At 44.5% G+C, this 18176-nt stretch overlaps 1 long non-coding RNA gene across 16 annotated transcripts in view; it reads left to right on the forward strand.

Annotated features, from left to right (window-relative positions):
• The window catches only part of LOC119708566, a 119252-nt gene that overhangs the window by 384 nt on the left and 100692 nt on the right, over positions 1–18176 (forward strand). The window contains exon 1 of one of the 16 annotated variants that reach the window (XR_005259118.1): positions 89–287. The exons of 14 other annotated variants lie outside the window; for them this stretch is intronic. This is a non-coding gene — a long non-coding RNA (uncharacterized LOC119708566). Of the gene's footprint in view, positions 1–88; positions 288–6765; positions 6943–18176 lie in introns of those variants that run through there. One more of the 16 variants, XR_005259119.1, reaches the window with a different exon arrangement.

Below are 18176 nucleotides of genomic sequence, written 5' to 3' on the forward strand. Positions count from 1 at the left end.
GGGCGTGTGCGCGCCCTCCCGCCCTCCATGTCCGCATTCCAGCTCATGTTGCGCAGATAAAATTCAAACTTGAGGTAAACACAAGCGGCGGGGGGGGGGGGGGCGGACGGGGAACTGGGGGGGAGGGAGGCTCGCTCCATCCCGGCTCCATCCCGGCTCCTGCCGCCCCCTCCCCGCCACTTCCTCCGCTCCGCACCCGCGGAGCCCCCGCGCACCTGGGGGAGCGCCGGCATCGCGCTGCTTCCCCCAGGGAGGGAGAACGGAACGTCCCTTTCCCCGCACCCCCGGTAGGACACGGCGGGTCGGGGGCGGGGGGGGGGGACGCGGCGCGGCAGGTGCGCGGGGCGCTGTCGCGACATGGCGGGGGGGGGGGGTGTGTGTGTGCGTCGCGACATGGGGGAAGCAGCCAAGTGACAGCGCGGAGTGGTGGGGGGGGAAAAGAACGGGGCTGCGCCGCGTTGTTTTCCTCCGTGTTGTGTGGGTATCCCGATTAGAGCGGGAATAACAGCGGTACCCCCCCCGCTTTCCCCCCCCATCGCGCTTTTCTCCATACGCATTTCCAAGTGCGTATGGAGAAAACAAGATGCGGAGCGGGGCGGGCCGGGGGGGGGGGGGGGGGGAGGCGGGGAGGGCCGCACTGGCGTTCGCAGCCCCGGTCCGCCACACAGGCGGTGCCGCCGCGGGGATATTTAAGCGCTTTAAGCGGGGCGATGATGGAGGCGGCCGAGGGCGTCCCACAGGTGGGTGCGTGCATGGAGAGGGGCCGAAGCGCTGCTCGTGTGGGGAGCGCCAGAGCGGTCCCGCACTCCGCGGACTCGCGGCGGGCGGCGCTGCCGGGGCTGAGAGTGAAGTAGGGTGCGGGGACAAGACCCGGCAGCCGGGGGTTGCTGAGTGGCGCAGCTCCGGGCGCCGCGAGCGATGCGGGGGTGACGGCGGTGCCGCCATGGCGGGTGTGAGGGAGCGGCGCCCTCAGGGGGGTCCCGTGGCCCCGCCGAGGGCGGGAAAAGCGCGCGCGGCCCCCGCCTGGCGCCTCCTCAGCACTGCACCAAGGCGGCGGGGCGGGAGGGGGGGCGCGGGGGGGGGGAGGTGGCGGCCACGCCCACCGCGCCCCCCCGCCGGCCAATCGCCGGGGCGGCGCGGCGGGGACACGCCCCCCCCCGGCGCGCTCCGCGCCCTCCTGACCAATCGCGGCGCAGCTCGGCCCCCCCTCCATCGCCCCCCCTTCGCCCACCCGCCTGTTTGTTACGGTCGGGGCCACGTGCCGGCGCCTCGGGTCGGTCACGTGGCCCCCGGGGCCGGGGGGTCTGACCGGGACCGTGGGGTCTGGAGCGCTCCTGCCCTTGGGGGTCTGACCGGGACCGTGGGGTCTGGAGCGCTCCTGCCCTTGGGGGTCTGACCGGGACCGTGGGGTCTGGAGCGCTCCTGCCCTTGGGGGTCTGACCGGGACCGTGGGGTCTGGAGCGCTCCTGCCCTTGGGGGTCTGACCGGGACCGTGGGGTCTGGAGCGCTCCTGCCCTTGGGGGTCTGATGGGCACCGTGGGGTCTGGAGATCTCCCGTCCTTGAGGGTGGGGGTGTCTGATGGAGACCTGGAGACGTCCTGCTATGGGATCTGACAGGGTGACACTGGGGGGCCTGGAGCCCTCCTGTCCAGGGGAGAGTCTGAAAGGGAACAGGGTGGTCTGCAGCTGTCCTGTCTATGGGGTCTGAAAGGGAACAGGAGGGTCTGCATTTGTCCTGTCTATAGGATCTGATGGGGAACAGGGTGGTCTGCAGTTGTCCTGTCTATAGGATCTGATGGGGAACAGGGGGGTCTGTGGCTGTCTTGTCTATGGGGTCTGATGGGGAGCAGAACTGGCTGCAGCTTGGGAGGAGCCTGAAGCCCCTTAGCCCAGAGGAGTCTGACTGACCTGACTCTGGCTACCTGCCCAGGTAGCCTGAATCCCTCCTGGCCAGGGAATGTGGCCAGGACTGTCTTGCCACTGCCCCTAGGCCCTTGCTCACCATGAGCGTCCATTCGGCCCTGGCCCCATTAAACCTTCTCTGAAGGGCCTGTCCCTGGCTGCCGTTCCTGTCATGGCCGAGCCGTGACAGCCTGTCCGTGGCTGGCTCTGGCCTCCGGAGAGGGAGGTGTTTCTCTCCCGAGGAGAGCTGTTTATGCCCAGTGATTTTTTTTTTTTTTAAATTTTTTTATTTTTTTTATTTCTTTCCCCTCCCTCCGTGCTCTCCTGCGTAAGCCACAGCAGCAGCTCGGTGTCTGCCCAGCCCGGCAGTGTTATGGCACGGCTCTTATGTAGGTGAAGCTGGGGAACGCTGCAAGGATCATGTGGAGCTCTCAGTCTCCTGAGCCTGGAGCTTTCAGCCTATTTATAGGTGGGTTGGGCAGTGTTCCGTGTGAGGGACTTGCTCCACACTCGAATCCGTGGCAAAACGAGGCGTATGAAGCGATGGTGTTTTGGTTTTGGGTGCTTGTTCCTGGCAGTGGGGTTTTATGGAAGGCTCTGGAGCACGGGTTGTTAGTAGGTTATGTGGAGAAAGGCGAGTCAGTTTGGAGTTAAGGAACGTGATGCCATTTTAATGCAACTTCTCGGGTGGCAGAGCAAACAGTAAGAGGATACTCGGTTCTAGATCAGCAGCTTTCGGCTTTGCAGGCAGTGGACAACTCAGGGTCAGTGGGAAGCCACAGAGGAAAGAACATTGTGTTTTCTGTAGGCTTATGCTCATACTGTTTTCTGCACTGGATTTTGTGGCTGACAAGCTGAAAAAAAAAAAAATGGAAATCCACTATTCTAGATCACTGAGATGTTTTGGTTTAGAATAAGTGGAGGAGGGGTGGGGAAAAACCCCTCAACTGTGTGTTTTGTTGTGCATGTTTCTATTGTACAGCTTAAAAAAAATGTAAAAGTCAGTGTATTTTTAAGAGTTACATAACCTTTAGTAACGTGGTGAGTCTCAAGTAGCCTTCAAGAGTTAAATAACAGCAGATCAACGAGGCTGGGTTGAGAAGAGGAAGAGAGGGTTTTATAATGGTGAGGACTATACACAGATATTTAAAACTGCTTTGGTGTTGCACTAGAAATGAGTCTTTGCTTATAGGAGGAGGAGGTTTTTAATACCCTATAAATACAGAACATGAGAAGGAGGATAGAAAGATAAGGTTTGCAGTTTTATGCTGCTCTAGTCCGGTAAAAGGATCAGGAATGGTTTATGATATTTCACATCCTTCAACTTCCCTTCCATCTTGACTTTTTCAGTACAATTTTTTTGCAATCTGAAATGATGAGAACTTCCAGATACTGACCACTCTGGGTGAGGAAGGAAATCTGGCCTTAAAATAACAAGGAATTCCAGAGAGGAGTGAGGGGCACTGTGGTGGTGAAAGAACTGGGGTGGTGACACATGTCCTGAGAGCGCGCGCCGCTGCTTGTGTTGGTTACAGGAGTAATTCGACACGGCGTTACCTACAGAAAGATGTTTATTCAGCCGGGGTGGTTCGTGCTGGCATATCCGTGTTATCTTTGTGGTTTTTTTTGGAGGGGGGGGTAAAGAGCCCTGCCTTAGTAGAGGAAATTGCTGGGGAGCAGCTGACGTGCTGGAGATGTGAGGATACCTGGAGGTGCGCGGCGTGCCAGCGCCTCGGAATCCGGAGTGTCCGTGGAAGTGCTGGCATGGAATTGATTGCAGCAGGAAATTGCTTTCTCTGTTTTTGTTGGTGAGATGCAGTTAACGTAAAACGAGCCCTTTGGATCCCCCATCCCATTTCTCTTTAATACAAACTAAGATCATTTATCTTGTCGGGTGGCGAGAAGGGGGAAAGAAATACTTTGGTTTTGTAATTTGGTTCACCTTCTCTTGATTTGCTGTCAGCTCATGACAAGGCACAATGTGTGCTGCACACTGTGTTCCACTGAGCTGTTTTGGTGACAAATACAACGTATACAAAAAAAAAAAGGACTATGAAAAATAGATATCGTGTCAGTTCTCTCCAATTTTTATAGAAACCATCCCCATTTTTCTCTCAGGTGTGCAAAAAGTGTCTTATTAGGGTCTTATGCCTTGTCAGTTTCGGTGGCAAAAAGGTCGATGTTTTAGTCTTCATAGGTATTCAAAATGCAACTGAAAAGGAAATATTTAAATTAGTGTTTGTATTGGTTTTGCAGTAGGAAGTAGTAAAACCTTTCGTCAGTTTTAATAAAAAGGGAAATTATGAACTTACAGCATAAACAGACACATTTTAAAAGTATTAAGCTGCTATATTGTTAAAATTAAGAGGATTTCTTTAGTCCAAATTAGATTTTAATTGCTGTAATCACGTGTTTACTATATTTCTTTTGTATTTATAAATAAAAACACAGAATCATGGTTTTTTGACCTCGTTTACAGCATGACTGGCTGTAGTTCATGCCATATTTGCATGGTGTTTTTCCATAAACATCTTCCTCCTGGAATTATTAGTGGCACCAGAATAAGAGCTTGAAAATACTGTCACATAAAGGGTTAGAGCACTTGCAAACAGGCATGCTGAAATTCAAAGTTAAAAAAAGAAAAAGCAGCCTCTCCCCAGCAGTTCTTTCAAGTCAGTTTGATGGTAATTTTGGATCCCGACCCGTGGGTTTCTAAATGGCTGGAGATGGAATTAATGGGGTTGCAACTCTTTGTCATGAATTTCAGCATAAACAGTATTTTTCTTTCGGCTTTGGATTCCGTGAAATGCAGTGAAAAATCCCCTGTCCTTTTCCAGTCCCTCAGGATGCTGCACCTCAGCCAGCAGACGTAGTGTTGTTGTCTAACAGCGAGGCTGGAAATGGGAGTTGTTTGTGCTGAGTTTTACCCTTACCAAGGTCAGAGATTTCATCCTTCTGTAGATTCCTGATCTGGGAATTTAACACTTGCACTGGGTCCTGATTTAGGAGTTTTCATGAACTTCTTGGAGCTCTGGAAGGAATTTAAATGTCCCCGTGTTGTGCTTGTTCCCAAACGTAAGTTTGGAAATGCCTGAAACAGTGACGTCTGCGTGGCAGAAATATTCATGATGGTAATAAAGCAGTCAAGCTGAAAATCCAAGTTTCTTACATAAAACTGATTTAATTGGCAGGACAAACAAAGGCGATTATTGTAATAATATTCATGTTTTAAATAATTTTGGTCAATATGGGCATTGAAGTTTTCTTTTGACAGTGGTTTATGACTTGAGGGAAGTAATTTGGATGAAGAGAGATGGTCCTACTCTGTCTCTCAGTGGGCTGAATTTCAATGTACTGTTACCTGAGAATTAGTTTTTCATAATTATGAAGTATCAGTGAGCCCATGATAAGTGGGGTCTTTTTTTCCCCAATTAGTTCTGTGATAGAAATTTCTTACTCAAATATAAGCAAAGGAAATTGAGAAACAAATGGTTGAGAGGGCATTTATAACACCACTTGTAAGCCCTGATTTTACAAATACTCCTCTGAATGTGTCTTGTGTAAGGAGCAGGTCCTATTAGGGAACATAAATTGTGCAATTGCGTAGAAAATCAGCAGAGTTGGTAAATTCTGAAGCAGTCATCCTGTTTTTTCTGTCCTATATTTCAAATCCTTGCTCTCTTGCAGCCAAGCCCGTGGTGTGCTTACATGTGCAGAGTGCTGAACAGTAGTCTCATCTAAACAAAAAACTCGTGAAGTCAGCCTGCCAGTAATAGTGACGTGATATTATTATTTATTTTATTTTATTTTTCATTTGTGTCATCTTGCCAATTATCAGAAGCAGCAATTAGTTGTCTGGGGGGTGAGAACATGAGGTGAACAAGATGGGGAGAGGGAAACCTGATAAACATAATTTTCTAGTGTTAGAAAATTTAGCTATTTCTGCCCCAATTTACCTGTGAGCTACACCAAGATATACCAGTTTCAGTGTGGAGCCTGAAGTAATCCTTGTTTTTTCTAATGATTACTAGCAAAATAATAATATAAATATAATGATCATATTATTATTGTATTATTATCATCATTATAATGATTATAATGAACGTTGTCCACAGAAGTTCTCCTGGTACAGGTGGAGCATGTTTGGATCTCTCTGGAAAATATACCTTGAACTCAGGCTAATTCTTTTTCATCTTTGTTGTCATTGGCTATATTTTTTAGTAGCTTTCAGATTTTTCAGAAAAGCGAGGTGATATTTTTTTGTGTTCATTTAATAGCATCGTATGTGGAATTCCCCTAAAACGTGCCGGTTTGAATAATACCTGCATTATGCTCAGGTTGCTGAATTTTAACCCAACTGTAGTAGCTTCTCCAGGAGCTTCTGCAAAAATAAGAGTTGTAAAATGAAGGCAGGTGCTGGCCTTGAATAAATTCCAGCGTGCTGAGGAAACAAGGCAAAATCAAACTGAGGTTCAGAAAGAAAACAAGCATTTCCCTGCCTTTTATGCTGGTGATTATTTACATCAGCACAAGGGAGGGTGTTTACCGGCGATCAGGTGCTGGTGAGACGTGTCTGAAGCAGGAGGGATCCTTGTGTTTGGATTATTGGAACTTGGGAGATTTCTTGCTACGCAGCAGCTCATGTGTGCAGCTGTCAGCTCTCCTGGGAGGGAGGCGAAGCCTCCAGCCACCGTGTTTACTTCCAGCAGGAGGAGGAAAAGGACATTTCTGGCTATTATCTGGATGTGTTTTGTAAACTGAAAGCGCTCTTAATGCTCCCGAGCAGGGTGTAGTTGCTGTATCATTCTGCAGTGCCGTTCCCCACCCCCTTTTTTTTTTTTTTTTTCCCCAAATTTTAGCATAACTTCAGTGTTCGTCTGTCAACGTCTGCTGGCTGTTGATGGATCATCTGTAGCTCTTGGGAGATCCTTACATCCTAATTTCTCTGGCTTCGTGGCGGTGCTCCAGCACCCTGGAGCGGTCGGGATTGCGTGGATGCCATTGGTAGAGAGCAGGATCCCAAATGTTGGAAAGCAGCAGGTATATTTTTCGCTGTGTAAAACGCCAGCACGGGGGATCCGTGGGGAGGAGAAGCCAGGGCAGCGCCGGAGCCGCGGGTGCTCCGCGGCAGCGCCGGCGGTGCCTCGCTTCCCTGCATGGAATACTCCGCTCCTTCCCAGGCGATTTTTCCAGCGTTGCCCTCTGCCGGAGGAGACCAGGGATTGCTGTGTGGGTTCCCTGCATGGAGTCTCTGGTGCTTCCTCGGCAGCTCCAAGAGCCCACCTTTCCTCCTGGAGCCCCCGTTCCAGGCAGAGCATCTCGTTGCTGCCCCTCCCTCCTCGACTCTGTCCGTGGGCATCTGTTCAGGGAAGCCGGTGGTTGTCTGGATAAACTGAAAGCCAGACACTGGATCCAGCGTTATGGGATCAGCTGCTTCTCCAAAGGTTGTTGTCCCGGAGCCACAACTAATTCTGGCAGGGGGTTGTGTACCTTTCCCATAAAATAGCTTTAACGTTTGGGTTGTTTGCCCTGTCTGCCTTTGGTAATCCGGAAGGTTTTAAAACAATATTGATCTAAAAATCAGTATTTTGAATGTAAATGCACCTAAATTTGGTTTAAATTTGTTTGGTGTTGACATTATATGAAACAATAATAAGGTGGGACTAACACTGACTGTATCTGCTCTTCTGATCAGCCTGTACTATAGCACAACTATATATTGTGGGTTTTCTTTATTTTGGTTTTGTTTTGTTGGTTTGTTTTTTTTTTCTTGTTCATTTTTTGTGGGTTTTTTTTTGTTGTTGTTGTTCTTGTTTTTTTTTGTGGTTTGTTTTATTTAGTTTATTTTTATTAATAATAATAAGATAATTTTTATTGGTTTTTTTTTGCGGGGTGAAATTCTATTTTCCTTTGTGTTTTTGTGATTTAGGAAAAGCCTTCTTACTGTTTTTCAAGAAACTGCAGGTTTCATGTGTTGCTGGTGTTGATTTTAAAAGGAGTTAAGCAGGGCAGAGCTTAGCTGTACTATTTCAGTGGGATTTGAGTGGGGACCTCTCCTTGTTAATGGAAGTGCTGGCATTCACGGGGAAGTCCTTTCTGACTATTGGAGACAAAAAAGGCAGAGAGGGTGACTGTGGAGAAGTAACCAGGAATTGTGAGCTGAAATGCTATTTGTTTATTGAATAAAACTGAATTCCTCAAAAGCAGTATTACTTCAGCAGTGAATGAGTCACATCTATAAGCAGCAATAATTTGTACTGGAGCCCAAAATTGTGTAATACAGTGGGGGGGGAAATGCTGGTAGGGACGTTTGATAGGTTAACCCAGGCCTCCAGCATTGTGATGGGAGAGCAGCATCTGTCAGAGCACTCTTTCAATTACAGAAGCATGGAAAATAGATCCTCATTGTGCAGCCTGGATGGCAGGATCCAGCCCTTCACTACTGCAAGCAGATGTGCAGTGTGATTCCTGCAGCAGATTTCAGGCTCCGAATTGGAGCTCTCCCTGCTCCGTTTTTAGCTTTTTTGTGCCCTTCCCCCTTTCCAGGATATAGTGCAATCCCATGTCGTTTAAAGACCGCTGGTTTCAAAAACAAGCCCTTGTAGCCTTTTCCTGTGAAGCAAATTTTGTGTTCCTGTGGGTAAAGTTACTCTGAGAAGGTTTATGGAGGATTATTCTCCTGGTTGCCTGGATCAGGTAAATACTATAAACATAATTTATCATGTCTCATGTTGGTCAAGTTCTCTGTAGGATATATCTGGTTGTATTTATCAGTTTTGTTGATGTTCTCTTTTGCAATTACAAAGTACTCCTATATCATGAAGAGGTTTAATTCTTTCCAGATGCTATGGGCTGATAAAGTGCTAATGGGTCTTCTGGCAGTTTCTTGCGAGATCAGTTTCCATGAAAAAAATTGTATTTACCCAACGTGAAGTCTGCTTTGGAGCACAGGTTTGTGATGTGCGTACAATTCCTGGTAGACAAGGATTGTAACTTGTTTTTTTTTTTCCTAATTCTGCTGCTTCAGAAAAATCTCCCTGGCTAGATAAAAACTGTAAGTCAGTTTTCTGAGACTTTCAGATGCAGTCTCTTTGGTAGCTGTGTCAACATTAATTATTGTATAGCTCTAATGTTACGTATAAAGTGACACATCTTCTGGCCTGCAACATTTCTCCTGGGCAAACTATGCTTGACTTATTTAGTTTTTATATTTGATATATAAATCCTTCTAAAGATCTTAAACGGTGTTGTTCAGCTGTTCATTGTCCTTTCTGGTAATGTGGACAGATATGCATCATGTTTTTGAAAGAGATTGCAGCGGTTCTTTCCCAGTTCACGACTTTTCCCTTGAAATGTTCCTTCATGGTTGTGCCTGCAGTCAGTGTCCATCCTAGGACTTGTTTTCAGGCTGCTGCTGCCTTGCATGAAACAAAAATGAGGTGACTAAGTCTGTCCTTTCCCTGAAAGTGGCATTCATGATTTGTCTGTTTCCTTCAGTTGTTTTTCTGCTTTTCCTGCAGCAGAAGGAGACTTTGCCTCATTCCTGAGTGCTGGGTTATCTTTGTGGTTTGTTGATTCTGGATATGCAAAGAAAGAATCTGCAAGAGCAGAAATTCCAGCAGGGAAGGACAGCAGTAGGAAGGTTTTGTCTTCATCCAGGCACAGTCACACTTCTAAAATCAGCTTTCCATCCTGATGAGTGTTCTGTTCCCTTCTGCCCATCACTGCTACCAGGTATCCAAAGCACAGGGATGGGCAAAATCCATCCTGGGCTCTCAGCACTGCTTAAAGCAATGTTCCCATGGATTGCAGCAGTGTGGCTCATAACTTAGAGGTTTCTGGAGTTAGGAATGGGATTGTGGAGTCATAGAATGGTTTTGGTTGGAAGGGAAATTAAAGATCATCCAGTGCCATCCCCTGCCATGGCAGGGACACCTTCCACTATCCCAGGCTGCTCCAAGCTCCATCCAGCCTGGCCTTGGACACTTCCAGGGACCCAGGGGCCACCACAGCTTCTCTGGGCACCCTGTGCCAGGGCCTCCTCACACTCACAGGGAAGAATCTCTTCCTATGAAATAATCCTTTCAGGTTTTTTATTCTCTAGACCAGGGCCTCTAAGTAGGTGATTTCCCATCCTGTGGTTGTAAATTATGTTTTCCTGGTATCTCCACTGTGTGTGCTAGATGGATGAAGGTTTTCAGCATACTTGATTTTAAGAATGATTTTCTAGCAGCCTTTCTTGCATAACTGACTACAGAATGAATTTCCCTGCTAGCATTTAGTTTAAAATGGATGAAGATTATAAATACATGTTTTTTCAGCTAATCTTACTCAGCTGACCCCTCTACTTCTACATTCTGTGTCTCTCAAGGGTTTTGTTAAGTAATATTTATATTAATAGTACCATCTACTGCTGAATCCCTCCTGTGGTTTATAAGAGCATATTTAAGTATTACATTATGTTAACCAGCTTCACTGGTAGCTCGGAATTCAAGCTGTTGGTATTTGCAGTTCTGCTGCTAAGTCCCTCATCTCCTGGGAGTGTTGTAAATAAGATCTGGCCCTGTAGAGAAGGGGACCTGGGCAGCAGGGACTGGGGTTGTCCAGTCCTGCAGGGAAAGGGGATGTCCAGGGATGCATCCCCAGCCACCTTTGCTCCAAATTTCTTTGGGGAATTTGGGGTGTGTGGGTCACTGTCGCCAGCACTGAGGGCACAGCAGAGGAGGTCGGGAGGGGATTCTCTGTGACAATCTGTGATGTCTGTGAGCATCATTTCTGAAAGTGGAGAAGCACAGAAACCCCAACAGGGTAAGATTTAAAAGTCGGAGACTGTGAAGAAGAGACAAGTGGCTTTTAAATCTTACCCATAAAGTCATTCAGATTGGAAAAGACGTTTAAGATGGAGTCCAGCCATTAACCCAGCGCTGCCACGTCCGCAGCTTCATATAAAAAGTCAAACAGAACTGTTTCCTCTGTACACAAAAATCAAATTTGAAGAGTTCATTGAACTTCTCTATATTATATCTGCTTATTACTAATTCATGTTCTTAGTACATATTATTAGGAATTTTTGCTAACTTTAGGAGCCTGCCAATTGACTTTTATAAACTCTGTGTTAAGTTATTATATAATTATAATATTATATTACCTACCTCTTGCTGGGGAAGATAGCTGTGTATCCATCTGGGAAGATGTCACCTCGTGCTCAGCTCCACGACAAGGCAGCAGTTCTGAGGCTTCCACTTTGCTGTCTCATCTTCCTACGTGTTGGATTTCTACTGGGAGCTTCCATAATCCTTCCAACTGGCTGTGCTTCCTGTTGATTTGCTTATTGCTCTTCCTAATGAGTACTAGCGTTCAACCTGGTTGTGTAAACACAGAAGGGTTTGGTGCTTTTTATTGAAAGAAACTTGGAATTGATGGAGGAATTAACTTCAGGGATGTCAAATGCCTGGAGCTGTGGTGCAGAATTTAGTGCAGGAATAATGCATGGATCTTAAATTTAGATTTCATGGAAAGATATGTCTTTGTGTTAGCACTAGATGAATGTGTTGGCCCAGGATAATGCTGTCTTTTGAAGAGCTTATCTTAAAATGTTTAAAAATCTGTTCTTGTGTTTTACCATAAACTGATGTGGTCCGGCAGTCATCTGGCTGACATACTGGAAATACTTTGTTTTTCTTTTAACATGACTCATTACCATGTATTTGTAACTATGGTTATTTTCTCTTAAAGGATTTGTTCTGCCCTTTAATTATCATGTTTTGGGGCATTCAGGTTTGACTGATTACTAACGTAGAAATTCCTCCAGGGACTACCAGCTTCCAAATAAATGTTTTAGGCTGCTTGCCTGTAAAATTAGCAGTCCTTATTACTTCTCTGTTAGTCTAAATTAAATCTTCAGTGAGGTTGTGTTGCCCTAGTGCAGGTGTGAATCTTACAGCTTATTTAAGGTGTCAAAAGTGTTGCTTTTGATGTGTTTGGGGGAGTTCAGCTGCTGGAAGTGCTCTCACTTGCTCAGTAGCAGTGGTGTGTGTTTGTACTGGTGAAATAACAAGTGAACTATTGTGGCAGATGTTATTACTGGTCATTGGGACTTGAAAAAACATGAAGAAGCATTGTGCCTGTATTCCTGTTCTCAATAAGGTATTCCACTAATAGCTAGTGACCAGTTCCCTTTCTCTGCGCAATTATTATTTATCTTCTTCTGGTTTCTCTTAAGAGAAGGAATTCTTAAGAAGAGGAAACCTTTTTTTTTTTTCAGTCAGAGAATTACAGTGTCTGTTTTTGTTTGCTTTCTGAAGGATGATCTTGCAGTTCCTGTTCATTTTTTTTTAATTGCTGAAGGGGTTATTTTAAATAGCAGAACTTTTGATTGGGTCAGTTTTGTTCATTATTTCTTTAGTATTGGATAATTCTCTTTCCTTACCTTGGTTTCCTGTCTTAAGACACTTACTGCTGATGGTGTTTGTGATATTCCTGCAGAATTAATGCTAACTGCTAGTAAGAATATTGAACTGGAAATGGTTTCCAAGGATTCTAAGTCTTGTCACTTGATATAGGAAGGCTGATGCTGTATAATTGCTATATCATTTGTACTTTAGAGTAATCAAACTCCATCTTAAGGACAGGTTTTTTTGCTTCCTTTATTGGAATTAGAAGAAAGATTCCAATTTTCAGAGCATCTAGGATCTTAAAAGTCTTCCAATTGCCAGCCTGACGTTTTGAAGAGCTGTTTCATGCTCACTTTTTAATGATAATTGCAGAGTTTGCCTTATGCCTCTTTGCTTGCATTTATTATTCTAATGCTTTTATGACCAGGAACTATATCAGTTACTACCTCCTCAGTCAGGTAAGCAAACAAAGCCTCTAGTCTACATTCAGTATTGAATTTTCCATTCTCCCAAACTGTGCCTGCTCTGCATTCTTGGCTCAGCTCAGCGCTGGCGTTGCACCTTGGTTTGCCTGCAGCCAGAACAGTTAAACCAGCATGGGACACAGTGTCCCTCCCTGAGGATCTCTGTATTCCTCCAGAATGTCTGTGGTGAGTTCAGCTCGCTGTGCTGGGCTCTGTCACGCAGTTGGAATTGTTCATCAAAGCACAAACATGATTTCAGGAACTGTTCCTAATCGTGTTGCTGTTGTTTGCTGCAGCTGAGGCTGCACGAAATGAGTGCTCGGCTCGCCCTCCATTTCCTGCCTCGCAAACCTCATGGTCCTGCCTTTCATTTTGGAGCTGGGGCTGCTCTGTTGTTTCCCAGTGTGGAGGCTGCAGGTGCTGCTTTTCCTCTCTGCCCTCAGCTGATTCGTGCATGGAATGCTTGAACACAAACCATGGATGGAGCAGAGGATGGCAGAGCAGGAGCTTGTCCAGGCTCTGCCATCCTCCTCCTTCAATTCTCAGAGGCAGCAAGAACCAGCAGCCACTGTCCTGTGACTCTGACACTGATCTTGGCTGAGAAATCAGAGTTCTGGGTCTAAAGCTATGGCTAGTGGTCAAACAATGTCCTTTTTTCTCTTTTTTTTTTTTTTTTTTATTTTGGTCCTCTTAAACTTGCAGTGAAATGGGCCAGGTAAATCAGCCAAGCACAGACCTTGCATCTGCTGCCATTCCTGCTACCTAAAACCACCTTTCTTTCCATGCTCCAGTGTGAATCCAGTTCCCTTAAGCAGGGCACGCACAGTAATTAGGTGAATTTTCCAAGCAGCCATAAATTGGGGTCATGGTTGCTTTATTTAGCAGGCGTGTCACTCTGATGATCTATGGTCACATAGTAATGGGCTAGGATTTTTCTTCCTTCATAGTTTCCAAATTAAGGAGCTGTTCACCTGGTGGGAATATGTATTTTACCCAGGTATATGACTGTACATCTGCTGCTCTTGAAATTCAGCCCACTTCTGTTATTTAAGTCTATTTTTAAAGTTCTTTTTGTACATTCTCTTGATTCTTCTTTCCTAATTCAGTTTTATCAAAAGCCATAAACAAAAGCCAGGATTACTAGTGGGGAAAAATACCACCAGAACTTACCCCAACCTGACAAATGCATAATTCTTAGCATCTAAACATATCCACCAACCAAGACCAAGACTAGTTACATGTGAAGAACTTAGTGCAGCCCATGTGCTGAAAAAACTTGGGTTTTTGCATGTTCTCTTTTAGCAAGATTCAAAACTGTCCCAGGATATATGGGTGGATTTAAAAAGTGGATGGTGAGGTCCAGTTCTTCTTGGAGATGTTGCAGCTCACTTGGAAATACTCTGCTCAGTGAGATAAACCAGACAGAGATCCTGCAGATTTATGGATGGAGAAATGTGGGATGTTCCTCCCATCAGTGATATAAATGCTCATAAGAGAATGGTTACATTTTTGTGTTGTTTGGGTAGAAATAATGAAGGCTTCAAATCCAAACACTTGACTAAGTTCATTAAAGAAGAAACAAAGAATGGAGAAAGGATTAAACCTGCTTTAAAAGATGAGAAGATAAATAGAACCTGAAAGCCACTCTAACACATGTCACACAATGATTAATAAATTTCAAGTAGTCTTCAGTCAATTCAAATCAGAAAAAGAATGGGAAAGCACAGCCCTCATTGTAGGTGATGGCATTTAACAGTTGTTTCCATCCTTTGTAAGGATGAGGAAAGGCAGGATAATTAATGGACATGAAGGTGGCTAAGAGATAGGGACAGGTAGTTTTGGAAGGGAAGGAAAAGGGTGGGTTGGTAGAGAATCTCTGGATTTTTGGTGGTTGGTGCTGTGGCTGTGAGGGGTCACATCATCTGCCTGTTGGGGCTTGGCACAATGGAGTTTTTACTCAAAATGTAAGAAAATCATTGAAAAGTTCTGCTATTACAGATAGTTAATTGTGTTTCACTGCTTGGATATGGCATGAGTGTTGCATTGATCTTTATTTTTAGACCTGTAAGAACCTGATCCCTTTGATCTGCAGTTTTCATTGTTGGGTAGCACTGAGTGAATAGAATAGTGAACATGCTAAAAGAAAGAGGCACTGACAAAATATTGCTCTTTTTCGTGTTGTCATTGTGTGGTGTTTACATGAAGCTGTGAGGTCACTGGCTTCCGGTACGAGCCGCTTCCTGAAAACCTTCTACATGGTACATCTAAAAATGTACTTCTTAGAAAAACTCAGCTGATTTTTGTTTTTCCTTCTCGTGCTGCTGCCTGACCACCTGACTTTTGTTTCTACCCCAGAGCTTGTGTAGCAGTGCAGGATAGTGATCCCCTGGAATGGAGGGTGATGCTGCAGGAGGCGCAGGATGTGCTGGAGAAGGTACCACAGAGAAATCGGGTTGACAAAGCCCAGAGCAGGCAGTGGGAGCGTGGGGACAAGCACACAGTCTGACATGTAGAAAGTATTGATATTCTCAGGCTTTAGCAAACTGTGAGTCATTCTTTGGCAAGTGATGCAGTCAGGTTTGAAATAACGAGGTAAAACCAGCATCAGCAAAATTGCTCCGTGTTCCTGTTTTCTTGTTGAGTTTCAAGTATGTAAAGAGCAATTAGTTTTCCTGCAAAACCTGTTGAAATTAAGTGATTTAATTTTTTTAATGCAAAGTTCTCATGCTGTTGGTGGCTTCTAAACTTGTATGTTTGGGAATCATGGAATGATTAGGCTTGGAAAAGATCATGAAACCCAACCATTCCTTCAGCACTGGAGAAAAACATACTCCCAAATGCCACATCTTCATGTCCTTTAAATCCCTGCATGGATGGGGACTCTAGCTGTCTGTTCTAATGCTTAACAACCCTTATGGTGAAGAAATTGTCCATTAATATCCAATCTAAACCTTCCCTGGTGGAAATTGCAGCCGTTTCTTCTTGTCCTGTCTCTTGTTGCTCAGGAGATGAAAGTAGCCATCAAATTTCTGTAAGACATGAAGGATTTGGCAATAATAAAAAAAAACCCCAAGCATATATATGTGTGTGTGATAAAGGAAACGGGCAGCCAAGCTTTATTACTCATCACATAGAACACAGTTTTGCATTGTATGACATTTATAATGTAAAAGAGATTATTCCAGCCAAAATGCATTCTTTGAAGTGAAATATGGTCCTCATAGAGCAATATAAATTAACTTAACTATGGCAGGTCAGCATGTGTGGGGGAACCAGGAAAGATGAAAAGCATGTCTGAAGGAAGAATTAAAATTCTAAAGTAGTTTTAATAGAGTTATGTCTGATTTAAAATTTTTTTAAACCAGATTAGAAGAACTGAAATATTTCAAAAGTGTATGTATTTTTTTAATAACAGTATAATCCTAAAATGCCTGGGTGAAATATTTGAATTGAATATTTTTTCTGTTTTGTGGGGATTTTTTTTATTCATAGTAATTAGCTAAAATACTACTAAGGCTAATACCTAACCTAGCAGAGTAAGGACTAGGTAGAACACCTTTAAAGGAGTGCTTTTATTTACGAATTATCTAAGTGTTGCAGTATATGAAAATACAGCCATTCTGCTGTGAAAATGAGTGTTTGAACATCATGTGCCTGTCTGAAGGTTGAAGATAAATGTGGATTTCTGGGGTTAGTAATGCACTCATTAATTTCAAATCAGGTTATTTTGTTTGATGACCATGCACAATATACTGAAACTTAACAGACTTCACAGAAGTAATAACAATGGGAAATTCTTAAATACAAATAGTTCTTAAATTTACGAGCACTTCTAACAATACTGTGGTTTTAACCAGTCATCATGCTGTTTTATAACAGCTATAAACTCTCTTTCCAGAAAGACATGCTGCCTGTCAACCTAAAGTTGGCAACATTCCTGTGAATTTCCATGGTAATTTTATTGGTAATTAGCATTTGTCAATAGCTGGGCTGTCATAACCCTTACATGTCTCAAACCTCTTCTGCCTGTGTAGCAGTGAGATTCCTAAAATTTAGCTTTGTGGCTTTTGTCACCCCTGTGAGAAGAACCAGGGGTTTAAACTCCCTCAATGTGGTCATGTTCACTGTTCTGTTAATATTACATTTTTTTTCCCCTCTCATTGTTTGGGTTTTAAACTTGTAGCTGTGGCACCACCATCCTCATCTTCTGGTGTGTATTTTCTTTTATGCTGGGTCTTGGGGAGGATGCTGTGTTGTCATAAGAATTGCAGGCTATCCCAAAATGTTGTACTGGCTTGAGGTCCAGGTGAACTTTCAGTCTGGTAGAGCCCTTGATGGTTTTTGCATTTCTCTGTAGGTTGGTGTTGTCATTCATCTGAAATAATCTGGGAATATCTCTTTAATTGTTTTTTTTTTTGGTCAGTTTTCGGGTGAGTGCATGACCACCTGACAGAGGGGAAAAAAAACCTCAGATAAAGTCCTGTTTTGGATGAAATGCAATAACCTGTGATAGAAAAGGGTTCAGATAAAGTGACCTAAAGCCTTTGGCCTGCAGAGATGTAGTCCAGCTGCGTTGTAGAAATGAAGTCCATGAATCATCAGTGATGATCACACTGGAGGAACATTCGTGTTTATTCTCATTGTAAAAGTTTTGTCTTTGGGTGAAACTGGCACGTAGACTTAGCTGGAAATTGTGTTGGAGTCACTTATTTTTCTATGTTGCTTAAAATCCTAAACTTCGAAGTACTTTGCACTTTGTGTGTTCTTCTGAAACATTAAATTGTTCTGTTGGTTTTCCCTTTGCTGTGCAGTAGTTACTGGTTATCTGTGCATCTTGATTTTATCCCCAGTGAACCCCTAGTGCTGAGCTTGTGGGAGCTTTATGTGGGTGAGTAACAGTGAGCAGTTATGTGGCTTGACAGCTGGAATTTCCCAAAATCAAAGCGAAATGAGGGAAATTAAGAGTTAAAGCAAGGACAGGAGCTCGCAGCGGCGGATCAGTGCAGTTTCAGATAGTTATCACTAGGAGGACACACAGACCGTGATATTAAGGAACTAATTGTTTATCTTTTCCTATTAACTGATTTGATACTGAAAAATTCTGTCTTGAATGGGTGCCATATAGTAACATGTTAATTAAGATACTTGATTTTACTGCAAATTAAAAGAGAGGGTTGTGTAATGGACAGAACTGGAGTGTGATGACATGAGAAAATCTCCTGGGGATTGCTTTGTTGGTGAAGCAGAACACGGATTCTCGAGGGCGATCGTCCGCCACAAATAGGTGACATTTAGGTAGAAGTGATCCCTTTTTTTTTTACAATTTACTTTAGAGCTTTGTGTTGCAGAGAATTCCTTACACCTTTCTGGGAAGTGTTTGTGGTGTTTCCTGCTGGTCAGGATACTGTGTGAGGTG

The sequence above is a fragment of the Motacilla alba genome, chromosome 1A, assembly GCF_015832195.1.
Source record: "Motacilla alba alba isolate MOTALB_02 chromosome 1A, Motacilla_alba_V1.0_pri, whole genome shotgun sequence".
NCBI lineage: Eukaryota > Metazoa > Chordata > Aves > Passeriformes > Motacillidae > Motacilla > Motacilla alba.